A 23456-nucleotide genomic window follows, 5' to 3' on the forward strand; every position below is an offset into this window, starting at 1 on the left:
CACATCTTTGCTGACATGGGAGACAAAAATGTCATGAACATTTTTTCACTGTGTAATATAAAGAGTACCTATGCATGGCCTCTCCCGGTGACTTGGGCTTCTCGCAAGATGGTGGCTGGGTTTCCAAAAGGAGCATCCCAAAAGCTAGCATTCCAAAAGGCAAGATGTAAAATTTGCCAGACCAAATGAACCTGGGCTATATCTAGAACTGGCAGTGTTACTCCCACCATATTCTGTTGGCCAAAACAGTCCCAGGACATGCTCAGATTCAAGGGGGTAGAAAACTTCATTCCATCCTTGATGGGGAGGGGGAGACAAGGTCATATTGTGTGTGGGATGGGAGTTATTGTTGTGGCCATTTGAGGAGACGATAATCTGCCACGGTTATGATTATACATATGAGGTTAAGTAACTTTCTTAAGGCCACATGAGAGGTGATGGGACAAGATCTTAAACACAAGCATATAACTGCTACACTCTACTGCCCATTTATGTCCAGCGCTCAATTTACACATTGAAGTCAATCATCTGCTTACCTGCCTGTCTCTTCCAGGAGATGGTGAGCTCCTTGAGGGCTGTGTCTAAGTCCTCTTTGCATTTTTCACAGCATCTGGTACAACCCCTGTCACAGAGTAGTACTCAATGCATGTTTTGTTGAGACAATAAGTGAATCAAACAATGTCAGTCATCATCAGTTCATCAAGCTGGGATAGAGTCCTTTTCTAGGATGACTTGTTTTCTAGCCCATCTGGATATAAATGATGCTAATGAGAAAGAAATTCCTGAAGCAGATCCATCTGTCAACCCTGTGCTAGACACTATGGAGCACAGACATGACCCTGTACTGAAGAGTTTCTAAATCCTTTTATTCCTTCCTATTGTAAATGTTGATGGTAAAAGTAAAGAGTTAAGAAATTGGTGCCTGTGCTGGAAAACAGCTTTGCAAACTTCTCCAGTCCCATGTGTATAAAACTGTACCTGAAAGTACCATTTATATTTTCATTCATAATTCCTGAACTCTAAGAGGTGAATTATATGGTATAGTAATGTGCTGAGTATTCTCCGCTCTCTCTCCTTTTCCATTCTCCTCAGGGGACAAAAAGGCTTACCCTTGTCAACAGCATCATTGAGTTACCTTTCTCTCCAGTTAGTCTTGGCCAGTGGGAAGCCACAGCAGGAGATGAGAGGACAGGAGAAGAATGAGGTTGGGGCATTTATTCCCCCAGAATTACTCCTTAACAGATCGTAGGTAGGTAGAGGCTAGGTTCCTCTGTTGAAGTCACTTCACTGCTCGGGGCAGGCAGCCTTCTCCTCCAGCTGCAACTCCTTGTGCAGATTCGAGTGTGAACTCCCACTCCTTCGCCTTCAGGCTTCTGAGGAAGATAAGGGATCCTGTTAGCTCTGGGTTACTTCACTATTCTAAATGAGTTTCCTTAAATCAGCCCTTACCCTCATAATTAGTCCATTCATTAAATCCCCCCAGTCACTTTGTTTGAGTCTATTTCTCAACAAAACCTGGCTGATAAAAGTGATATTAAGAATTTGAAGATTTGCAAATGCCTTGGAATACCCCTCATGAATTACTCACTACTTTGGTTAATCTTCTAAATCCATGTTACGAGGGGAATTAATTGAACGAATATTTATTTAGTTGATACTGTGTGACAAGCACAAGATCAAGCTCTGAGAATGATTCATTAATAAAGAATACACAAACACACATTTTAGAACAGCTTTATTGAAATATAATTCGCATGCCATATAATTTGCCCATTTCAAGTGTACAATTCAATGGTTTAAAAATAAGAAAAGAATACACCATAGTCTAGGCTAGTGAGAAAAGGCTACTATGCTGGGTTAAAGTGAAATAGCATTGTCTTCTGTAGGAAAGAAATGCAAATACCTTGAATGCCCATGAGTAATAGAGTAAAATAATCCAATCAGTAAATTTTTGTAGTACGTCTATAATTGGATCTACTGGAAAATATGTTATGTCCACAGATATTGATGCAGAAGTATATCGGTGATGTATTGTTAAGTGAGAAAAGATATTTGTAGAGTAATGTGCATGATAGAATCTCATCTTTTATAAAAAGATACTGCCAAAACAACTCTATACGTGTGTGTGTACCCTTTGTGTATAAACATGGGAAAAAAGCATGGAATACATATTAAAGTGTTAACATTAATTATCTCTGGAGTAATTGGGATGGAAAAGAAATTTATTAATATTTACTTTTTGTAACTTTGCACTTACGTAGTGAATGTGGTACAAACATTTTTCGTAGTTTCTTTTTAGTAAGGAAAATTTAAAGGAAATACAAGACACATCTCCAAACCTACAGCTCCTCCTGAAATCTTTTGACCAGAAATACTGACTCTACCTGATTACATGACGGCCTCAATGCCGCATGGGACACAAACTAAGAAATTCTAATCTATTTTGGTAAGTAGGGGCAGAATCAGCATGCAAATAGGACGGTTTGTTTAAAATAGTGTAACCTTCCCATGTATGATGTTTCTCTCAATGACAGAAAAGTTAAAGAGTCTAGACTCAGTGACTGGATGACTGTGTTTTGGCCTTGCCTCCTCAACTGGACAGTATAGTTGCATGCCCAGCATCCACTGGATCTGTCCCCATCCACCACGAAACAACCACTCTTGCCAAAGAATGCCATCTCCAGCTTGGCTGAGGCACCAGCCACATGTCCAATCCTGAACCAATTATTACTGAAAGGGAGATGGGATTATACTGACTGATTTAAGCCAATCTGGACCATTCCTAAAGGTGGTGGAGTCAATCTCTTCCAATGGATATGGCAACAGTTGATATGGATGTAGTCATGTCTAAGTTAATCATAGTTAGGCAAAAGATTTTAGTTTCATAGTGGACAAAAGATTCCCTCTTTCTCTCCTGGATGTAAACAAAAAGACATTTGGCCTGAATTGCTGCCAGCAGGCATCTTAAATCATGATGGAATTTTATAGCAATGTAATATCTTGGAAGACAAAGCAGAACAATAAAAAGGAACCGATACTTGCTTCCATCATTGAGCCACTGGATCAAACCTAGCCTGAAGTACACCCTAACACTAGACTTTTCTGTTATGTAAATCAATACATTTTCTTTATTGATTACAGCAATTTGAGTCTATTTTTCTGCTACACGCAACCAAAAACATCCTAAAATGTACCTACACACGCACCATCTGTATGCTCCAGATCTTTAAAAAATGTCAAAATTGTATTTCCCTCCACGTGTTTTGTTACTGAGATAACTCTAGAACTTCTAAAGCACTTTCATGAAAGTGCCCGGTCAGGGGAAGCAAAGAAGAAACAAAACCTAAACTGAAGAAGGAAGCAAAGAAGAACCAAGACCTGGACCATTAAAAGACTAAGATTGGTTTTCTTGGTGATGACACCTGCAGAAGACATTAGAATGCTGGGATGCGCTCTACACAAGATTTTATATTTCATTCACTCAAATCCTGTCGCCAAGCATTTGCTTTTCTCAGAAATAGAAAGGACCACAGACACAGTTCTTGTCTGTCATAAAACTCTTCAGACGAGCAGATCTTTGTCTGCACTGCTAATCAACATAACAGCCTTTAGCCAGCAACACCTTTCTGAGGGAGGGAAAGTCTGGGTTTGTTAAACTCATCTTCTCTTTGGCTCCCCAGTTCACTGTTTCACCCCCCAGTTTGGTCTGAAAAGCACACAGACACCTACCAAGCTCTCCCGGAAGACATGGAGGCCACGACTGGAGGGCTGGAAACTGGAAACCGTTTGGAAAGTTCTCCTCAGCAAGCAAGCACCTTCAGCAGCCTCTAGGTGGAGGCAGCTTGGTTTAATGGTGACAAGTGCAGTCTCTGGAGTCAGACGCTCCTGAGTTTGAATACAGACTTTGCCTCTTACTAGTTCTGGAACACTGGACAAGTTTCTTAACCCGTACGTACTTCAGCATCCTCATCTTGAAAATGGAGATGACGATTATACCCACTTCTTAGTGCTGTAAGGCTTTAGCAAAGTGACCTCCATAAATCACTTAACACAGAGCCTAGCAGGTAGTAAGCATTCAAGAGATATTAGCTATAAGGATGTAGGGGAAGCAGAAACAGTAATATCAGCCTAGGAAATGCCACTGAAATGGTTAAAATCTGGAAAAGGGTGATGCTCAGATGATGAACAAGGAAGCAGGAAGCACAGATGGTTAAGAAGTATTATCCAGACCTCCTCATAAGAAGTCCATACTCACTATTGCATTTTCTTGCCTAATACTTTGCCAATTCTTCCACATTATCAATAATAAGTTTGCCTATCACAGCTGTGAACAATCAGACCAGGGCGAAACTTTTCGGGCACTTCCCTCCCCCATCAATAAGTTGAAATTGCTTTTCCAGTCCCAAAGACGCACATGCACACACACACACACACACACACGGCGGCTGATTGAGGTCTATTTTGTGCATGACAGTGGGCAAAAAGAAAAAAGAAACTATTACTTAAGATCAAACATTGTTTTCAAGTCTAGGTTAGCATTCCTGGAAAATCCATCCACAGTATTTTTCAGGCAGGTTAAAATCTCCGAGCTGTGACCAAATAGTGTGCCAAGAACATGGTCAGACTGAGACGCTTGGAAAACTGGAAAGGAAGATTTGTTTCCAAATGAAAAGTATAGCATATTCACAGCTGGCATTTCAGCACGAAGGGCTCTGTGGGCAAGACCATGCTCTGGAGAGAAATAAACTGGTTTTGAGCCTGGGGCCATCCCACTATCAGAGTGCGACTTGGTTCTTCTCTCAAAAAGGACTCAGTCTTCTCTCCTTCCTCCATTTTAAAGCAGTAGCTTCATTACGGCATTTTTGCCCCATAGAAGTTGGATAAAATTCTCAAATTTGAGTCCACAGAGGTGGCACATCTGTGCCCTGTGCTGTTTGGTTTTGCTTTATCTACCTTAGTTGATGCTTTGGTTCTTATGACAACTATTATCCCTAAAGCCTATGAATTGCATGTACCCTCCAAATGAAGATTGATTTCTATTTCATCCCGGAGCTCTTTCAGAAAAGGCTAGAGGACTGACAGTGGTTCTGAGGGTCCTTTCTCTTCCAAGAGCCATCACTTCCGGGTTTCAGATTTGGTAAACGGGGCAGGTCTTACTGAGAAGTGGCATGAGCTAGACCCTGACCAATCCTCCCCTACCTGGCAACCCAAAAGGCCTGAAATTCTCTGTTTTAGCTTCAACTACATAAATTAAAATATAGGGCATGCAATTTAGAATTAGACAAGAGTTTGACCCCTGATCCTCCATTTACTAGCTGTGTAATTTGGGGTGGGAAGATTACATTCCCTGAGTTTCAGTTTCATCAACTATAAGATAGAAATATTAAGAATGGCCTCATATCACTGTGGGTATGCAATAAGATAGCGTGGTAGTTCTCCTTTGCAAAGCCAAACAAAACAAGCATGGTTAACATTAAAATCATTGGAATTATTATTCACTATATCTCTAATTTTTATCACTAGTGTGTGTTAAGACAGTTTTTCCCCTTGAGAATAGCACTTTAGCCACACTAATTATTGGCACTTTAATGTGAATGAACAATGAAAGGAAGCAGGGTGAGATGACTGAGGATGGGTTCTAAGAAGCAAAAATGTTAGAATATACTAAGAGAGTGAAAAAACAGGTCACGTAGGAGAGTTAACAAACGTTCTCCTCTTCAAAACTTCTTCTACACTGCTACTAGGTTGGCTTTCTTTTCCCCAAAGAGAAATGTAGAGGATACAGACTTTCAGTCAATAAAATAAGTATTTATTGAGTGTCTACTAAGGGCAACCACTGTGATAGGTGCTGGGAATGTAACAAGCAAACAGAGTTGTAAACTGACCTTTGGACCCCACAGTCCACGTGGGTGGTTGACACTATCTAGAGAAGACGGCCCAAGACAAAGCCACGAGACTCCCATATTTAGGGATTGGGATATGTAAGAAACCTGAGGAGGAGGATGAAGAGAAGTCTGTAGAGAAGCAAGAGGAGATGAGAAGGGATGGGATCCCGAGCAGAAGTGGAGATCTGTCTCCGGCAAGAGAAGAGTAGCCTCTCCATTTACAAAAGGAATCACTGTTATTAAGCAAACACATATTCACACTTACTCATTGTGAGAAATTGGGCTGGGTCCTGACAATTCAGTAGCAAAACGACTCTTACAAACTGTGTTTCCCAGGAAGCCAACTCTGAGGTGGAGATCAGCCTGCAGGAGGCTTTTGAAGGAGTTTACTAAGATAGACATCCGAGAAAGGGAGAGGGTGGAAGCAGCACTGGGCAGAGAGATTCAAGCTGCAATGCATGTCCAGTGACAGCTCAGCAAATCTCACAGGGGGCAGTGGAGCTAGCATGGCCCGTCAGAGCTGTCTCCAGTTGGGCTGAGATGACCACATCTGCCAGTCACTGCATGGGAACCATGCTGGGATGTGGCCTTGCGCAAGGTGGCTCTCTGCTGATGAGGCAGTCCCTGAAGTGGCTGACAGCTGAAGGTCATCTGCCAACAGCACTTGGGGAAACAAATCCTTCATCGTCGGGAGATTTGGGGAACACATATAGTGCTCACCCCGAAGACCAACATAGTTTCTGCTCCCTGGAGGTCAGGGTCTTGCCCGAGGTGGATGTGAAACAACTAGTCCAGCAGGTGGCAGCATTATGATTTGAGTTGGTCCTCCTGGATTAAAGAATTTGTTGAGTCAGTGTTCTTGGATGTAAACAACCAAAACGGACTCTGGTTACCTAAAGTATGAAAGGATTTATGGAAGGGCATGGATTGGCTCAGAAAATTGATGGGAAGGCCCAAGAAACAAGCTCAAAATTGAGAAGGAATAGCAAAGATCAGGTAGGTGCCTAAAATCTCAACCAAGATCCTGCCATAAGGGCAGCCTGGATTGGGTACCTCTTCTGATGCCAGTGCACAATGGGTGCCACTACCTCTGTCTCTGGAGTGAATTCTAGCCTGTTCTCGGCTACTCTTCATCACTGGCTCCAAATTCAGAGACCCAGGCAGAAACATCTATTTGGCCAAGTGTAGGCAGGTGCCCACATTCTAGCTGGCAGGGCTGAGGGTGATGAAGCATCTGACCCTTCAGGCTTCTTTACCAGGAGGTGAGGTCCTGCCTCCCACCTCAACCGATGAAAAGGAGTATCCTCAAACATCAGAAGGGGTTCAGACACTGGACTGATTAAAAACAAACAAATACATGATGGCTAAAGACCTGACCATCAGCTTGGCTCTGCACTCATGAGGAGTGGTAAATAAGAGTTAGGCAGATGTCAGGGCCCACCAACACACGAAGGAGGTGCAGAGAATGGTCTGATAAAACAGAGAAATAAACACTAAACACCAGACCATCACTTGGGCTCAGCACTTGTGAGAAGGGTTTGATGAGAAAGATGCAGATGCTGGGCCCAGCTGGATAGACATGGTGTTGACAGAAGGCTCCAGTCTCAGCAAAGTAACAGAAATGCACACAGAAAACTAAGGCTGAGTCCCAGCAGAAGATGGAGACTAGGGAGCAGAACTGAAGCTCAGAGAGTGGGCAGACATCCATGGTGGCCCACCGCAATGGGCCCACCCCCAGCACAATATTGGCAACACGTCTAATTCCCAGTTCTTTCCAGTAGTAACAGGAGGACCCTTAAAATACGGCCGCATTTGGGGCTGAGACTTTGAATTAAAAGTTTTCTGTTCCAGCAAATGAGTTGGGCAGAGGGGGCAAGGCTAGGAAGATAAATGGTTCAGAAAGAGCCTGGAGTAAGTTTCTTCTCTTTCTCTCCATCTCTTCTGGAGTCCTCACCAAAATAAAGGAAAAGGCAAGTACCGTTTATTTACTGCCAACTGTCCTGAACCCAGTGCTAAGAGTTTTCGCAAATTTTCTCTCTTTAAAACCTCACAAAGAAGTCTGTTATCCTCATTTTTCCCAATGCAGAAGCTGGATATCAGCAATGTTAAATAACTTGTCTGAGTCTCACAGATTCAGGATTCAAACTCTAGTCTATCCGAAAGCAGAGCACACCCATTTTCTATTACTTATATTTTCTCTCACTCCTTACTTTATTCTAGATTCTTCATTCCTCGCATTACTCTGATAGGCACTTTGACCATCTTAGAGTCATGCTTCTCAATCTGGAATTTACATTCTCACCATAATATGTCTGGAGGTATTTGAGGTCACGGACTTAGCATAAAGCACATTCTTACAATGACAACCATACTTGAGGATTTCGCAGGGCTGGGGTTGCAGGCTGGGGGAGGGTGAAGGGTTGAATATTTTAATTGGTTAGTGTTTAAAATATTTTCTCATTACAATGAATGAATGCATTTAAGATATGAATATTTAAGAGAAAATAAGTGATGTCAAAGAAATCTCAATCCACGTTGGTCTACCTGCAGATCCCTCTGAGATAGGTATTCACTCTTCTCGCTCACTAAGGATAGATGAATAGCAACTTTTAGGAAATGCTGGTTATGAGAGGAAGACCTGGGGAAACTCACTTGAGCTCCCCATCCCCTCCCAAGCCCACTCTTGTGCGCCAGCCTCTGGTTTCATTCTAGAGGTTCCCTGTCTTGGAAGAAGGTGAAGGAAGCCCTGATGAGCATTCAGGGAAGCCAGGGCACTGGGGAAGCTCCCAGAGACTGCTAGCTTTGGAAAGGCTGGAAACTGCCAGAGACAAAAGAATGAGTCAGAGGCTGGGGAGTATAAAGGGGGAATAATGAGATGAAATGGAGCAAGGGAAGACTTCGGCTTGGGGTTGGGAAAATGTCCAGGCAGGAAGAACTGTTAGGTGGCCGACTCATGGAGGAGGGAAATGAGGAAACAAGGAGTCCCCCAATACGTAGCCGTCAAACCCGATAGGACTAAAGCGGCTTGGTCTCCAGGGAACCCTCTGTACTGGCTCCGGAAGGGCACGATGGCCAAGCGGGTCATTTTCAGCTCCTATTTCTGTTACTCTTTGGAACAGGGGTGATTCAAACCGTATGTCTTTAAAACCACTCTTCGTTTCTGTGGTTTGGTTGTTTGGGTTGTTTGAAGGTACCATGTGACAAAGGCCCTTGTGACAAAACAAAGCCCTCTCACAAACAAAGTTTGTTTCAAACCTAATCCCTTATCTCCTCTTGCCTGTGCATGGAAAGTAATGTGCTTTCCTTTAGAACCCCTTCCAGGGTAAACCGGGAAGCCAAAGAACAGAAGACTATGAAAGATCCCACACTGGGGAGGATCGGATTTCAGGGCAGCCTGGGGTTCTGAATCTGACAGAGGTACCCAGGGACATGTGGTAAAAAAACACACTGGCAGTTGTTAACCTCAAAAGGACGAGGTTGAGCCCTGAGCAGACAAACACGCCTATCTTGTGGGCAGACGTTTTATGGATGTCTTGTCCCATCTCTAGTAAAAACAGTAAAAACAGCCTGGGCTGCAGAACCCTACAAAACTGGGTTCTGACTTACCCTGTCACACAGAAAAAGAGACTTTGATGAGTGACTTTATTGTTTCTCAGTCTCGTCTGTAAAATGGACACAATAAAACCTACCACAGAGCGTGGCTGAAAGAAGGAAGTGAGAAAACGCATGTGCAGTAGTGAGCCCAGTGGCCGGCAAACAACAGGCGTTCAATAAATTTTAACAAGTAATGTGATGGCGGTTTGGTCTAAAACTCTCTTAAGACTGTTCTCAATTCCTGGTGTATAAGTACTCTAGTTCAGTTGTATATGCGATCCAAGCCATTAGTATAATGACTTTCTTTTCCTGAGTGATTCTCCACCTCGCCAAGAGATACCTGCTGCCTTCCTGGTTGAAAGCTAGTCTCAGTCTGCTCGGGCTGCTGTAGCACAAGACCACAGACTGGGTGGATTAATCAACAAATATTTATTTCTTACAGTTCTAGAGACTAAGAAGTCCAAGATCAAGGTGCTGACTAATTTGATTCCTGGTGAGGGCCCTTTTCCTGCTTTGCAGATGGCCATCTTCTGGCTGTGTCCTCACGTGGTGGAGACAGAGAGAGAGAGCACTGTTGTGTCTCTTCTTAAAAGGCACTAATCTCATTCATGAGCACTCTACCTTCATGACCTAATTACCTCCCAAATGTCCCATGTCCAAAGACCACCACCTTAGAGATTAGGGCTTCAGTGTATGAATGGGAGGGAGGGAGTGGCAGAGGGACACAGACATTTAGTCCAAAGCAGAAGAGAAGGTTGATGTTTTGCTAACAGTGCCCCAACCTCAGACTATAAGAGAAACTCTGCTCTGCTCCTTCTTATTCTCTAGGGTGGTCTTTATAGCTCAGAAACCCCTTCCTGGATCCTAAGGGATTAACTTATTCCCTACCCTCCTGATGCTATGAGTTAACTTCCTCTTTTAGAGGTTTACCTAAACAAACATAACACCTTCTAACATCTGCCATTTAAATAAGAGGAGATTTGTTACTTACTTGTTGCAATGAGAATGTCCTAAGAGTCAAGAAGAAATGTGTAACAGCTTGTGGTTGCCCTGGCAGCCTGCCAGGGTTTACCCAGCAACCTCTTTTCTTGCCATTGCTATGATATTCACAATCTGGCATTTAGCTTTGAGAATGCATTTGAGTGAAAAAATTAGGAGATTGCTCTAGTAGGGAGAAAGTCTACGGCTCTAAAATTCTTGACTGGAGGATCCAACACACTTCTTTGTTTCTGCCAATTTTATAGCTGCTGCAGAACTAGAAAGGCAGCCTTCAAGATGACCCTGGGCCCCTTACTCAGTGATCAGTCCAAGTCTATGAAATTCAATTTGCTGATGATCTCTTGTAAATAAAATCAGGTTTTTGTTCATTTTTAGGCAGCGGGGGTATCTGGGCTGTATTCTTGCCAACACAAAATGTCCCGATGTCGTAGATAAATATGGAAAACAGAGAGTAAAGACTACAAGAGACAGAGTCGGGGCCACAAAAGAACAGCCGGTCCCTGTTACTTATATTTGCTGGTCCTTCACAGAGTCATTTCCCCACTGCAAAGACTCAGGCTTCTTAGGGCAAAGAGCAGGGAAGTTATTTCATCTGAGGGTTTCAGTAGTGGAGGGTGCTCATTCCCATCTATCTCCATCTAGCTTGCACTGATTTGTCCTCAAGTTCAAGTGCCTGAACTCCTCAACCCCATCAGGTATCTGTACTCATAGGACTTCTGAGTGTCCTGGGGTATTTGTATACTAGTTCGAGCTTGGGATGCAAATTACGAAGAGGGATTCTGGCTAACTTAAGCAGAAAAGGAATTGACTGCACAAGTATTGGCTACCTTGCAGAAGGTAGAAGAAGAGGTATTGGCTTGAAGACGAGACAACCAGATGTAGCAGAAACCAAAGGAAACCTAGCCAGTTTCCTGCCTAGAGAAGGTCTGCCTAGAATGCCACCATTCTAGGTGGAATGTTCCTCAGCCACCAAATTCTTGCTATAACTACACTGGACTTATGAATCTGCTACAATCTGTAGGAATAATTGTTAACCGACCATATTAATTGCATCGTTCCAACATTCAAAGTTTGATGCTGGAGAATCTGATTGACTATACAGGGGTCACGTGACAATACCCCAGCTACTAGATGGCAGAGCTAAGGAGAGAATGGCCCACCACTTTCAGTTCTTTAGAGAGAATAACCTACCACCTCTCTTAGGACTTTACCCCAAATACAAAGGATATTTCTAGATTCAGGTCAGCCAAAATGACTAATGTCCATCAAAGTCCACCACTTTGGCTAACATCTTCTCAGGTCCTTCTTTCCTTCTTAACATTTCAAAAAACATTGCTCCTGTCTAACACAATGAAACTATCCCCAGGACAGCCAAACTCCCACCATCTCCTGATGGGAGGCAAAAGAATGCCTCATCTGGTCCTATTGCCAGCTCCAGGTCCTGCATCTGGGGATGATGTCCGTTCTCCTTCCTGATATTCTACCGCTTTGACTAGACTAAAAATCAGCTCCCAACAATACATAATATCTACATACATATAAAAATGGGGTGGGGAGCCGGCCCTGTGGCCAAGTGGTTGAGCTCACATGCTCCTCTTCGGCAGCCCAGGGTTTCACCGGTTAGTATCCTGGGCACGGACATGGCACCACTCACCGGGTCATGTTCGGGTGGTGTCCCACATAGCACAGCCAGAAGTACTCACAACTAGAATATACAACTATGTACTGGGGGGTTTGGGGGAGAAGAAGGAAAGAAAAAAAAGGGATGGAGTGAGAGAGCAGAAAGGAAGGAAAATACGTGTGCACAGACACACACATCCCCCAAGGAAAGAAATATGGGTTGAAGCTATATTCATCATTGTTGTAACTGAGATGAGGGTATAACTTGTATTACAGGTTGGGTTCTTTGGGAAGTGGACTGAGATGGCATTTAGTTTTTAGGATATTTATTTAGGAAAGCCCTTGGGATCAACACCTGTGGAAAAGTGGGGAAGGAAGCAGGGTCAACAAAAGGAAGAGTCAAGTTGCAATGTAGGCCCTTTGAAAGAATGTGGTTAAGCAATGAGTGGGTGAGTCATACACAATTAATCCATTTCAACCTTCCTATCTCTGAAAGTTTTTGGATTCTGTCTCTACAGTGAACCTGGCATCTTTTCTGTGTAGGTCCAGATTTCAGTCAACCAAGTAAACAAACAATTAGAACTGCTCCCAGATGTTCAGTCTTGTACAACGAATCCAAAAATAACCAGAAAACTGACAAATATCAGTAAATTCAGCCTGAAATAAAATTAGCTTCTTCCATCCTTAATCCAACATCCTCAGAATCCATTCCACCACACATATCTTAGATTTTTGTTCACATAAATTAGTAAATTCTTGTAATACTTTTGGAGTATAAGATTTCTCCTTTCGGATTTAATTTTTTAAATGTCCTCATCCCAGGTATTCTAGGAGCAAACTTTATTTATAGGCGGAGAGTCAATGAGGTTGGTGGAAAGAGGACAAAGGGAGAATTATCTTTCCCCTGCAAGAGTTAGGGAGTTAGTTACAAAGACTTCCAGTGAGCTGGGAAGGGGAGGAGCCGTTTCATGTGGGCACAGAGGCTCTCTGCAGTTATGAGTTTAGTCACTAAATTCTCCCACATATCCCCATTCTAATATGTGGGGTCTCATCCTATTTCATTGTCCCAACTTTAAGAGAAGACTAATGGATCTTTGAATTGAACTGATATCGTAATTTGTCAAACTACAGAACACAACTATTTGTTTGGGTTTTGGCCATCCCAGTCCTAAGCCTCCAAGAGATAAGATATTCTTTTTGCATAGTCGTAGAAAATACCTCTCTTTCAGGCAGTTCCTTGAGCCAAGAATGTAGGAATTCGAGTTGGTCAATCTCTTTAAAGATATCTAGTGTCCTTAGAAGTAGCCGCCCTGTGATGGATAGTCTCATTTGCACATCCTGCCTCCACTCCATTCTTTTCCTCTTTGCTCTTTGCCCCGGAAGAGTGATCTCCACATACTGCATCAGACAGGTGACTCTAACCTTCCAGCTTCAGGTTGGGTTCAGCCAATGGGATGCACATGGGAGAGAATCAGATGGAGAAAGATAAGGGGGAATTTATTTCCTGGCCTCCAACCTTCCAGGCCGTGAGATAGCAGTTGCTAAATTCTTTTATCAAAGTCTACAGTTCCTACTGGAAAACATTCTTCAGCTATAGCTGCAACTACAGCTCTCCCTAGGTTCTAGTAACTGTTCATTCCCCTTGCTCTTTCAGACACAGGGGGAAGTAAGAGATCTTGTAGTTCAAATCCCTGACATACTTCACCATCCCTTGTTGGTTTCCCTTAGCTCTGCCCTCAATATTGTAAATAAGCCCTTTGTTAAACTCTCCTCAAATACCCCATTTGAGTGTACCATCTCTTTCCTGCTGAGACCCCAAATAATACACATCCCAATCCATAGTTCTCAAATTCCTATTAGCCGTTATTCCATTCTAGGGCATTAAACTATTCAGTCCAACAAATCCTTGCCTTTAATGTACATTTCATCCCAGATTACCAGGAATGATAGCTTAATTAGCAAACTCACAACCGTGTGCCATGAGCTTCCAGACTTTCATCCCTGAATTTGAACTGAACTTCCACTGCTTTTAATTCTAATTGATTCAGATAGCCCCATATTTCTCACATTTTCCTGAGATATACTTGCATATACTCCTGGTGCTAATATCTACACCAGTCAGCGTTCTTGTTTACAAATGACGGAAATGAACACTGAATGACTTACACAAAAATAGTAATTTATTTGGAGAAAACTGGTAGCTCACAGAATTGACAGGAAAACTGGAAAATGATGTTCCAGAGGGAATAAAAGGAGACAAAACATAATCAGAATACCACTGCGGCTACCACTGATGTCATTACCATATGACATCAATACTCACTGCCATCATTGATGGCACTACTGCCACTAGACTTGAACCCCTCTGCCATTGGCTACTCAGCTCCACTGCAGTTGTCTCAACGACTTCTAACTTCATGGGAGTTCCTTCTCTAGTCCATTGGCCCTAACATTTTCACAACAGCCACAGACCAGCCCTGGAATTAGTGTCAACAGGTAGTTCAGGCTTCTTATCCTTCTTGGACTCAGAGCTCTATAGCCTTTCCTGTCATCTCGTTTTTGTCCATTTCTCCCCCTATTAGGCATTATAACATAAGACAGTTCATTCTGCTCCCTTTCTCTGACAAAAAAATGAAATGTAGCTTGAGTAGGGGTTACAAGTCAGATGTTCATAAATTCATTATTCCTATGTAAGTTTTTAGACTTCTTTCTTAAATCCATTCAGTATTCAAATGTCAGGACAAAGGTCTGTTCCCATACAGAAGGTTTATCCAGATATTTGTGTCACACTAAGGCTTTCAATTTTTTTAATAGTCTGGGACACTGTTATATTAAGTTGTCTTGACAGGCAAACATGAATTTGTTCTTGGTTTTGCTATGTAAAAAATGTTGAGGACATATCCTCTAGACTTCTTGGTTCCAGGAAGAATCATTTAAAATGCCTCTCTTAGATATGTAACGATAAGACAAGTGGACTTTAATTGGAGTCATTTGGGAGTATTTGCCAAAACCCTCCCCATCTTGATACTCTTTATTGTGCCAAAGATGTTACTGTGATTACATGGGAAAGTTTGCATACAGATTAAGAAACTTTTGTATACCTAGGTTGGTAGAAGCTTCAACAGCTTCCATTCTGATAGTCAACATTAAAGCCTCTTTGACAGGTTGGGATAATGTCAACTTAAGTCCACCAAAGATCTTCCAAAAGGGGCTCACAATGAAGAAAGATGGAGCCAGGACAGAAGATCTAGGTTCATAGCCAAGGTTTACTGCACAGAGGAAGAGGACTGATTCTAGCCGATCATGCAGCTGATGTTGAATTTCCTGATCCAACAGCCAATGTGAGCACCTTGAGATTAAGGTCTTTGAAGGAGAATAAACCAAAGAGCTATAACAATGGTAAGCTCTTTGGCAGCAGGTAACAATGGTGGCGTCAAATTATTCTTCTTTGAAGAATCACTGCAGCAAGTGCAGGTATCTGGACCAGCAGTGTCATTCCGCTAAAGCAACTTGAGATGCAGTTAATTTGAGTATCAAAAAAGTTAAAGAAGGAGCTTCATTTATACCCTTAAGCTGGTGAGACAGATCATCTTAGTTTAATGGAACTTCTACCCATAAAATATTTCCCTTACAGGCACTCCCTATTCTTTATAGAGCCCTCTATATACATCTTGGGAGGACATTCTTGGTATATGTATGACGAGGTGACACATGTTTGGACTAGTGTATCAGTAAGGCCACCATTGTGCTGACAGGAAGATTCACCACAGTTCAAGCCTTGAAGAGCAAAGCTATTGTCTTTAGTACCTTTTCTATCTTCATTATCCCTGCCTCTAAATCTGTAGCAGGGACATTATCTGCTGCAAAGTCTGAATTGTCATTCATTCGATGAGTATATTTAAAAGTTTTACCAAGTAAGACCTCACAGTTAAGTATAATAAGCACTAGACTGGGAATGAGTATACCAAGTTGATTCCCAGACCTCATAAACATTTAATTATCTGTGCAAATATGGACAAACAAGTTACTCTCTTTAAACCTAGTCCTCATCTGTAAAATCCATAAAATGGAAAAAGCAAGGCCATTCTTGACTACAACCCAGAGTTACTATGAAGATCAAATGGCGTTGTGCATGTGACATTGCATTGCAAATTGGATTAAACAATGTATAAATGTGGGAGATGACCTAATTCATCTTCAGATTTTAACTGGTGAATTTGGAATTGGCAAGGACTCATTTGAAACAACATTTCTCAGAGGAGTTCAGGGCCTTTCGATCATCAGTTCCCTAAGGCTTTTAAAGAGAGTCACAGGCTAAACCTCCACTGCCACATTCAGAGTATGAAAAGCCCATTTAGCTGTCATCCCTTGCTCTTGGCAGACTCTCAGGGAATGCCAGCAAAACGTCTGAAATTGGAGCGGCAACCCACCAAGTACATCCAAATCTTTCATCAAACTGTGCCTAGTTTAGAAGCAATATTATGTTAACATTACCCCCACAGTGGATTATTTCTAATGAAACCAATCTGCCAAGGTGAAATGAGAGCATGTGTCACAGAGAAGCATAATTGGATTGACCTGAAAATTGAGTTTAAAAGTAAATATTTCTTCAATTAAAGATGAGCAAGAAGATTCCGGAAAATATCAAGATTTCTGACTCCTTTAAAACTGTGGCCTCTCCCTTAGACCAAAATATAATCAAATCCTTTAAACTTTCTGAATGTAATTAGAATAGAAATTTGTAATTCTGTTCATTGAGTCAGATTCTCCTGATGGCTAAACTCTCCTAATTGTAGGCTAGCAAACTTTAAAGGCAGAATCAGCAATTTTAAGCCAGCATGGCACCATTCAGGATGTGGAAGATACCAAAGCAGTCTTTAAGTTCAACCTCTGAGTTGTCATCATTTCCTTCCTCTCCTTCATTGCTTCATCGTCTTCTACCTCCTTTTGTAGCCACCTCCTGCTAGACCCCAGATTTTTATGGTCCTTCTATTTTCTGGATACCATAATGAGCTCTAGGAATATAAAGATGAGTAAGATTTGAGTCTTGGCATTGGATACTCTGCTTTCACCCCAGTCACCTCCTTTGTTATTTCTTTCAGTCTCAGATCAAGTAACCCCTCTATGATGCTTATCCTTATTCACCCAGGAAGACTTAAAAGTTCCCTATTTATGATTTAAGTCTTCCATTCCAATATTTATGTTGTATTTATTATAATTATTAATTTACATATCTCCTTGAAATAGATGACCAAGTCTTGTCATCTTTGTACCCCAGTACCCCGCCTAATATCTGGCACAGAATAGGTGTCAAAAATATTTGTTGAACAAATGATTCCCCAATCCAACCATTTCCCAGTCACCAAACACTTTCTTTTCTGCCCACTTTGTGGTTCTTCCCTCCAAGTCCCTTTTCTTGACTATTTTTATTGTCCTACTTTAGCCCTTCATCCCCTTTTATTGTATCTGTTTCAAATAAATTTCTCACATGCTATTCTTACACATCCCAGATCTATTTTTTATTCCTATCAGAGTTATCCAAGTATGAGTCCAACCATCTTGCTCCATTTATCAAATATTCTCTCCTAATTAGGCAGTGAAAAGATCCGATCTAATTTATCTTCTTCAACTTATTTCTGCCTCCACCCTCCACCAAGTTCCCTGTCCTCCTTAATAATTTATGCACTTTTGATATCTCTGTGGCCTTGCTGATGTGTCCCTTAAGCTTAGAGGACCTTCTAACCATGTTTGCCTAGAAAACTGACCTATCTTTAATGTTTTAGCTTAAAGAGCCCACAAAACACACAAAAGCACAGGCTAAGAACCTAGCCTTTCAAACTTACTAAACTAACTTGAAACAATCAAATCTAAAAGCAGAATTAGAACTAAAATCTAAGGATCCTAATTCTAGATCTCTTTACACTGACCCTGCTACCTCACCTATGAACAGGATGTCCAAATCACGTATGGTCCATTGAGGAAGATTTTTGAGAGTTAAAAAGGGCATTATTATTAATTACACTATTAATAATTACACCTAGACAACAAGTGTCAATGAGGACATATGGTCAACCTACCTAAATCTAACCCTAATCCTACCAAGATCTAAGATATTGTAAAATTATATGGGCCCTGTTTAACAAACAACTCTACATCATCTAGGTCTTACTTCTAATGACAACCCATGGAATAATTATGATGATTTGAGTCATTAGCAAGTTGTTTTGTACTCTGGCTCCCTATTTTAAAACAATAGCCACATAAACACACACACAGAGCATTGTGACTAGTGTTTCCCTAGTAACTGTACAAGCTATTGTATATCAGGTATTTCCTGGTTTCCAGAATCAGATACACCTGTGTTGGCCATACAACTCCATCACTTATTGTGTAAGCCTCACAATGAAGGCAAAATTAAGACAATGGTGTCTATCTAACAGGACTTTTGATTGATTCATTCAGCAAATATTTGTTGAGTGCTTACCAAGTATGAGATACTGTGCTGGATACTGGGGACACAAAGCTGAGCAAATCATTGCTCTCCACTACATTCCAGTCAGAAAGTAAGCCTACCATCCAAGCAAAGATAAGTGCTATGATCCTATACTACCACATAACAAAAGAACCTGATGTATATCGTGAGGTCATGAAATGCTTGAGGACATGATGTTCACCTTGAGAGCTTAAGAGTAATTGCAAGTTAACTAAGCAGAAGAGAAAGGGAATTTATTTCAGGAATAGGGAATAGTCCATGCAGAAGTCTTGTGTCCAAAAGGAAACCTGGCTTAATCAAGAAACACAAGAAAGTCAAAAGAACATAAAGTGAGGGAGAAAATCATGGAACTGGAGCTGGAGAGGAAGGCAGGGACCGGTACAAGAAAGAACTCTGTTGGTCATATTAAGGGTCTCTGTTTTTTTGCAAAGAGCAAAGGTATGTTGAAGACTTTTACATAGGTAGTTGATGGGGAGAAGTGAAGGGAGAAGATTGGTACCCATAATTAGATTTGCATTTGGAAAGGTCACTCTCGTAAAATGAAGAGTGGATTAGACAAGGGCCAGAGCACAGGCAGGGAGACCAAAGAGGAAGCTCATACGGTAGCTCTGGTGAGAAGCAGGAGTGGTTTAGACTAGGATGAAGGCAGACAGGTGTGGGAAGGAAAAAGAAAGAGGTAAAATTGACAGATTTAGTGATGATGGAGTAAATCAAAGATAATGGCAAAAATGACTTCTAAATTTCTCGCTGGATGGTGATGCCATTCACTGAAATAGAGAAGACTAAAAAAAAAAGTGGATTTATGGAAAGTTTATACATTGTCTTGGATATAATGAATCTGAGGTGACCTTGAGACATGCAGATGGTGATATTGAATAGAAATTTGAATACACAAGTGTGAGGCTCTGAGCTGAGATCTGGGCTAGAGACTGAGTCAGACTCAGTCAGAGACTGAGGTCACCCCTGATTAGGTGGTAATGGCAGCCATGTACGTCAGCAAGATTCCTGAGAGAAAATATAGAGAGGAAGAAAAAGGAAGAGAAGGGGGCCCAAGACCATGCCTTGAGAAACTAATATTTAATTGCAGTTTAGAAAAGAAAGATGCTGAAAGAGAAAGAAGGCTCAGCCAAAGATGGAGGAAGCAATCCAAGAAGGTGTGGCATTTTAGAGTGATCATGAAAGGAGTAGGCAACTGTGGTGTCAAATACTGCTGGGAGGTCAAGAAAATGTGAACTAAAACATTGCCACTGGATTAAGCAGCATGAAAGTTATTAGTGATCATAGAGAGCTACGCCAGAGGAGTGAGAGGGCAGAAGCCAGATGAGGGTGGAGAGGAAATGGAGGCCCCAAGTGTAGACAGATTTTTTGAAAAGTTTGGCTCTGAAAATTGGAAAGGATTAGAAGACTATTGGAAGAAAAATAGTTAGAAGAAACTGTAAGAGGACACAGGTATAAAATAAAGGGATTTCTTTCACAGATTGAACAGAGTTAAGCGTGTTCAACTATTTATGAAAAGATCCAGTTGAGGGGACTCAATTGTTGTAAGGTCCCTATGAAGACAGAAGAATGTAGAATCTAAGACACAAGGGGGAGGGTTTGCCTCAGGAGGAGAGACACGCCAATAATGTAACAGGAGGTAAAGATAGGTTTCATAACAGGGGCAGGTACAGACTGGCTAGTCTGAATTTGAAGATGTTCCAATCTGATGACTTCAATTGCCTCTGAAAGTAAGAGAAGTCAAAAGCTCAGAGCAAAGAGGCATGAAAAAATGGTCAGATGTTGGGACAGAGTGATGGTGTCCATTGTGGGGGGTTGGCAAGAGAGCTGTGGGCCATATGGAGGGCCCATATCAGAGTGTGATCATGAATTCATTGTGACTTTAGTGTGTCTTATTGTGTGGCTTTCTCTAGCATTGTCACATGGCTCAGATATAAATCTAGAAAAGTATAAAATAAGATTAGGATTTTTGCCACGTCAATGTGAGAAAAAGGCAAACAAGAAAGAAGCGAGGAAAGACGAGGAGGTCTGCGGACACTAAAGCTCTCTCTTTACAAGTAGGTGTTACAGGCTATAAAGTGGTCCTTCCCCCCCCCCCCCCCATCCCAGATTTGCAACAAAGGCTGAAAGCTGAAGACCAAGTTGCCACGTACATGCCACATTCTAAAGGGAGCATCCAAGACTGGCTGCCAACAATTGGAGCCAAGCTCCTGCCTCCCTCCCTTTCCCCTTCATCTACCACCATGACTTACTAAGAAGAGGAGGACCAGGCCTTATGACCACAGGATTTCATTCCAAACCATCATCACCACCACCAAACTTACACAAGCATCTACGCACACCTCCTCATCATTTTAAAAAAGAAAAGTAAAACAGACTGAACAAGAGAGGTATAGATTTTCTGGAGGATGCAGAAGTGGCCCAGAAGTTTTGGTCTTTGCTCAAGACTATCAAGGAGAGGAAAAAGGGAGAGTCATAGAATGTGTCTCAACCCCAGTGTGTTCTCTCCCCCTCAATACATCAGTTAGGTGAGCCACACGTGTGACCAGTAACAAATAGGTAACATGAGTTCACATGAAGCAAGTGTTACACAAGGAACTATGAGTTTTGGTAAATAGCCTTGTCCACTGCTATTTTTCCCTCTCTTGTGTTGTGTCCCTCTCTCATGCTTCTGAATCAATAATTATACTTTCTCACTTCCCAAACTCAGCAAGTGAAGCAAAGATAATCGCCTAGGGTTGAAAACTCTGGCAAAGTTCTCTCTTCCATCTGCTTTTCTTCTGCAGCTCACATTTGCCCAGACTAACCAAGCAATAGATGCTCTCCCCACCTCCCCTTTGCCAGCCTTCTGAGGCTTGTCTCCTCTCTGCCCTGAGGGAGTTGATGCTTCACTTCATAGGACAGCTCCTTGGTCCTTGGAGACACAGGAAATGTTACCACTGGAAGGCTCAGGCTAAATGTTTTCTGACTGCAAATGCATCACCCTGCTCCTGGGATCTGGGGAACATGGCACCTCTCCCAGGCTTAGAAAAGAGCAAGGGATCACTGCCAACTTTTCAGTCCCACTGGTGTGATGAGATCTTACCTTAGTGCAAATCCATCACTGAGCTCCAAAGCAGTGACTTCCTCTCCCTTTTCCAAAACCAACACTCGACTATTTGATGAGTCATTGATTCCCTGACATTTGTAGACTATGCTTGAAATGCTCCCAGAGGGAGGAAAATTATACTGTAATCAAACCACATACTCTCTCTCCTTTTCCCTCCCCTTCTTTTCCAGCCTCTACAAGAAAGGAACCTATAAGCTCAACAGTGGAAACCTCTGGAACTATGTTTGTTTCTCATCTAATTCAGTTGAATGAGCTGGTTCATGGGTTTTCAAAAAAGAAATGAATTAGGTCACCCGCCGCCCCTCCACCGCCAGCCTCACACAGGCTCAGGACACTTGAGTCTATTCTCATAACTGAGAAAGCTCAGGAGGAATAGGATAGGACATGTTGCTAGCTTAGTATTGGTTATGTATTTGTTCATTGCAGCACCTGAGTGGTGCTAGTGGCCAGGTTAGGACCAGTCAAGAATCATTAGGCATTAACAGGGGAGCCAGGCACTGGGAGGGAGCTGGTGAGGAAAGCAAAGGGACCAGGTAGGTGGGTAGGTCTATAACCAGGCAGAACGTAGAGAAGATGAATTTGTGGAGGTGGTTGTGTGGCAGAAAGTTAGAAGTTAAAGCAAGTGCTTTGAAACAAAGCAGGTGATGAGGTAGGAGTGGGAGGGGTGTGTGTGGCTAAGATTGCTTTTTGAGTCTTGCATTGGTTTATAGACCTTAATCTGCAGAAGGAAGAAGTGACCAGCTCCTATGTGAGTCAAGACTTTTTCAATTATGTGTCAAGTTCCAACCCAGACCAGTTGAAGCAAAAAAGAGATTTGTTGGCCCATCTTACTGAAAAGGTTAGTGGTGGTGCTACCTACATACTTGGCTTAGGCCAAGGGACCACGGTTCTTTCTCTTTACCTTGTTCTGTGTCCTGTAATATACCTGGAGTAGTCTTCTGTCCTGGAAGAAAGAATATCATGGTCCAGCTTTACATCCTCCTGAGTTCGAGTCTAGTGGGAAGGAACATCTTCTTTCCAAACGTTAAAGCCAAATTCCCACTGTGTCTCTTGGTCCTGATCAAGTCATGTACCATTCAGAACCACTCACTCTGCCCACGGGAAAGCAAATCTATAATTCGCCAGATCTGAGAAACATGCCCATAAAACTGGAGTGGATCCATATCAATCAAATTGTGTGAACTCAGAGAAGGGTAAATAAAGGTCATTTCTTAGAAGGAAATTGGAGTGCTGCTACGGAAAGGGAGGTGGGGCGGCTCTCAGCAGCCAAAAACCCTGCAAATGTCCTTCATAGTTTAGTGAGTCTGTGATAATCTCCATCTTCTGATGGTTTCAAAGGAGATAAACTAGAGTAAATTCAATAGTCTGATTTATGTGGCAGTGTGAATTTTTCTGCAATAAACATTGCTAATCTTTATGCCAGTTTTATCTGAATTATCTTACATAATTCTCCCAACGATCCTATGAGGTAGGTACTTTATTAACCTCATTTTACAGACAGGAAAGTGAGGCTCAGGGAAGTTAAGTGACTTTTCAAGGTCTTATTGCTAGTAAATGGATGAGTCAATATTCACAACCAGGCAGACAAGCCAGAGATCCTGCTTGAAAGTTTCAAAGAATCAAAATTTGGCCTAGAGTTTTCACTTAAGCGATTATTAAGAAAAAATCTCTGAAGGACAAAATGTCTTGCCCATAGACAGACAGAGAAGATGCTTATAGGGACCTATACAATTTAAAATCACATATAGGAGCTGTGGTG

At 42.0% G+C, this 23456-nt stretch overlaps 1 long non-coding RNA gene across 4 annotated transcripts in view; it reads right to left on the reverse strand.

Moving 5' to 3' along the window:
• Window positions 1-23456, reverse strand: part of LOC102150754 (uncharacterized) — a 40881-nt gene that overhangs the window by 11678 nt on the left and 5747 nt on the right. For 2 of the 4 annotated variants that reach the window (XR_011421377.1, XR_011421376.1), the window contains exons 2-3: window positions 1136-1373; window positions 537-622 (exon numbers count right to left, since the gene is read on the reverse strand). This is a non-coding gene — a long non-coding RNA (uncharacterized lncRNA). Of the gene's footprint in view, window positions 1-536; window positions 623-1135; window positions 1374-3729; window positions 3971-22598; window positions 22641-23456 lie in introns of all 4 variants that reach the window. The other 2 variants (XR_290843.4, XR_002810439.2) reach the window with 2 other exon arrangements.

The sequence above is a fragment of the Equus caballus genome, chromosome 9, assembly GCF_041296265.1.
Source record: "Equus caballus isolate H_3958 breed thoroughbred chromosome 9, TB-T2T, whole genome shotgun sequence".
NCBI lineage: Eukaryota > Metazoa > Chordata > Mammalia > Perissodactyla > Equidae > Equus > Equus caballus.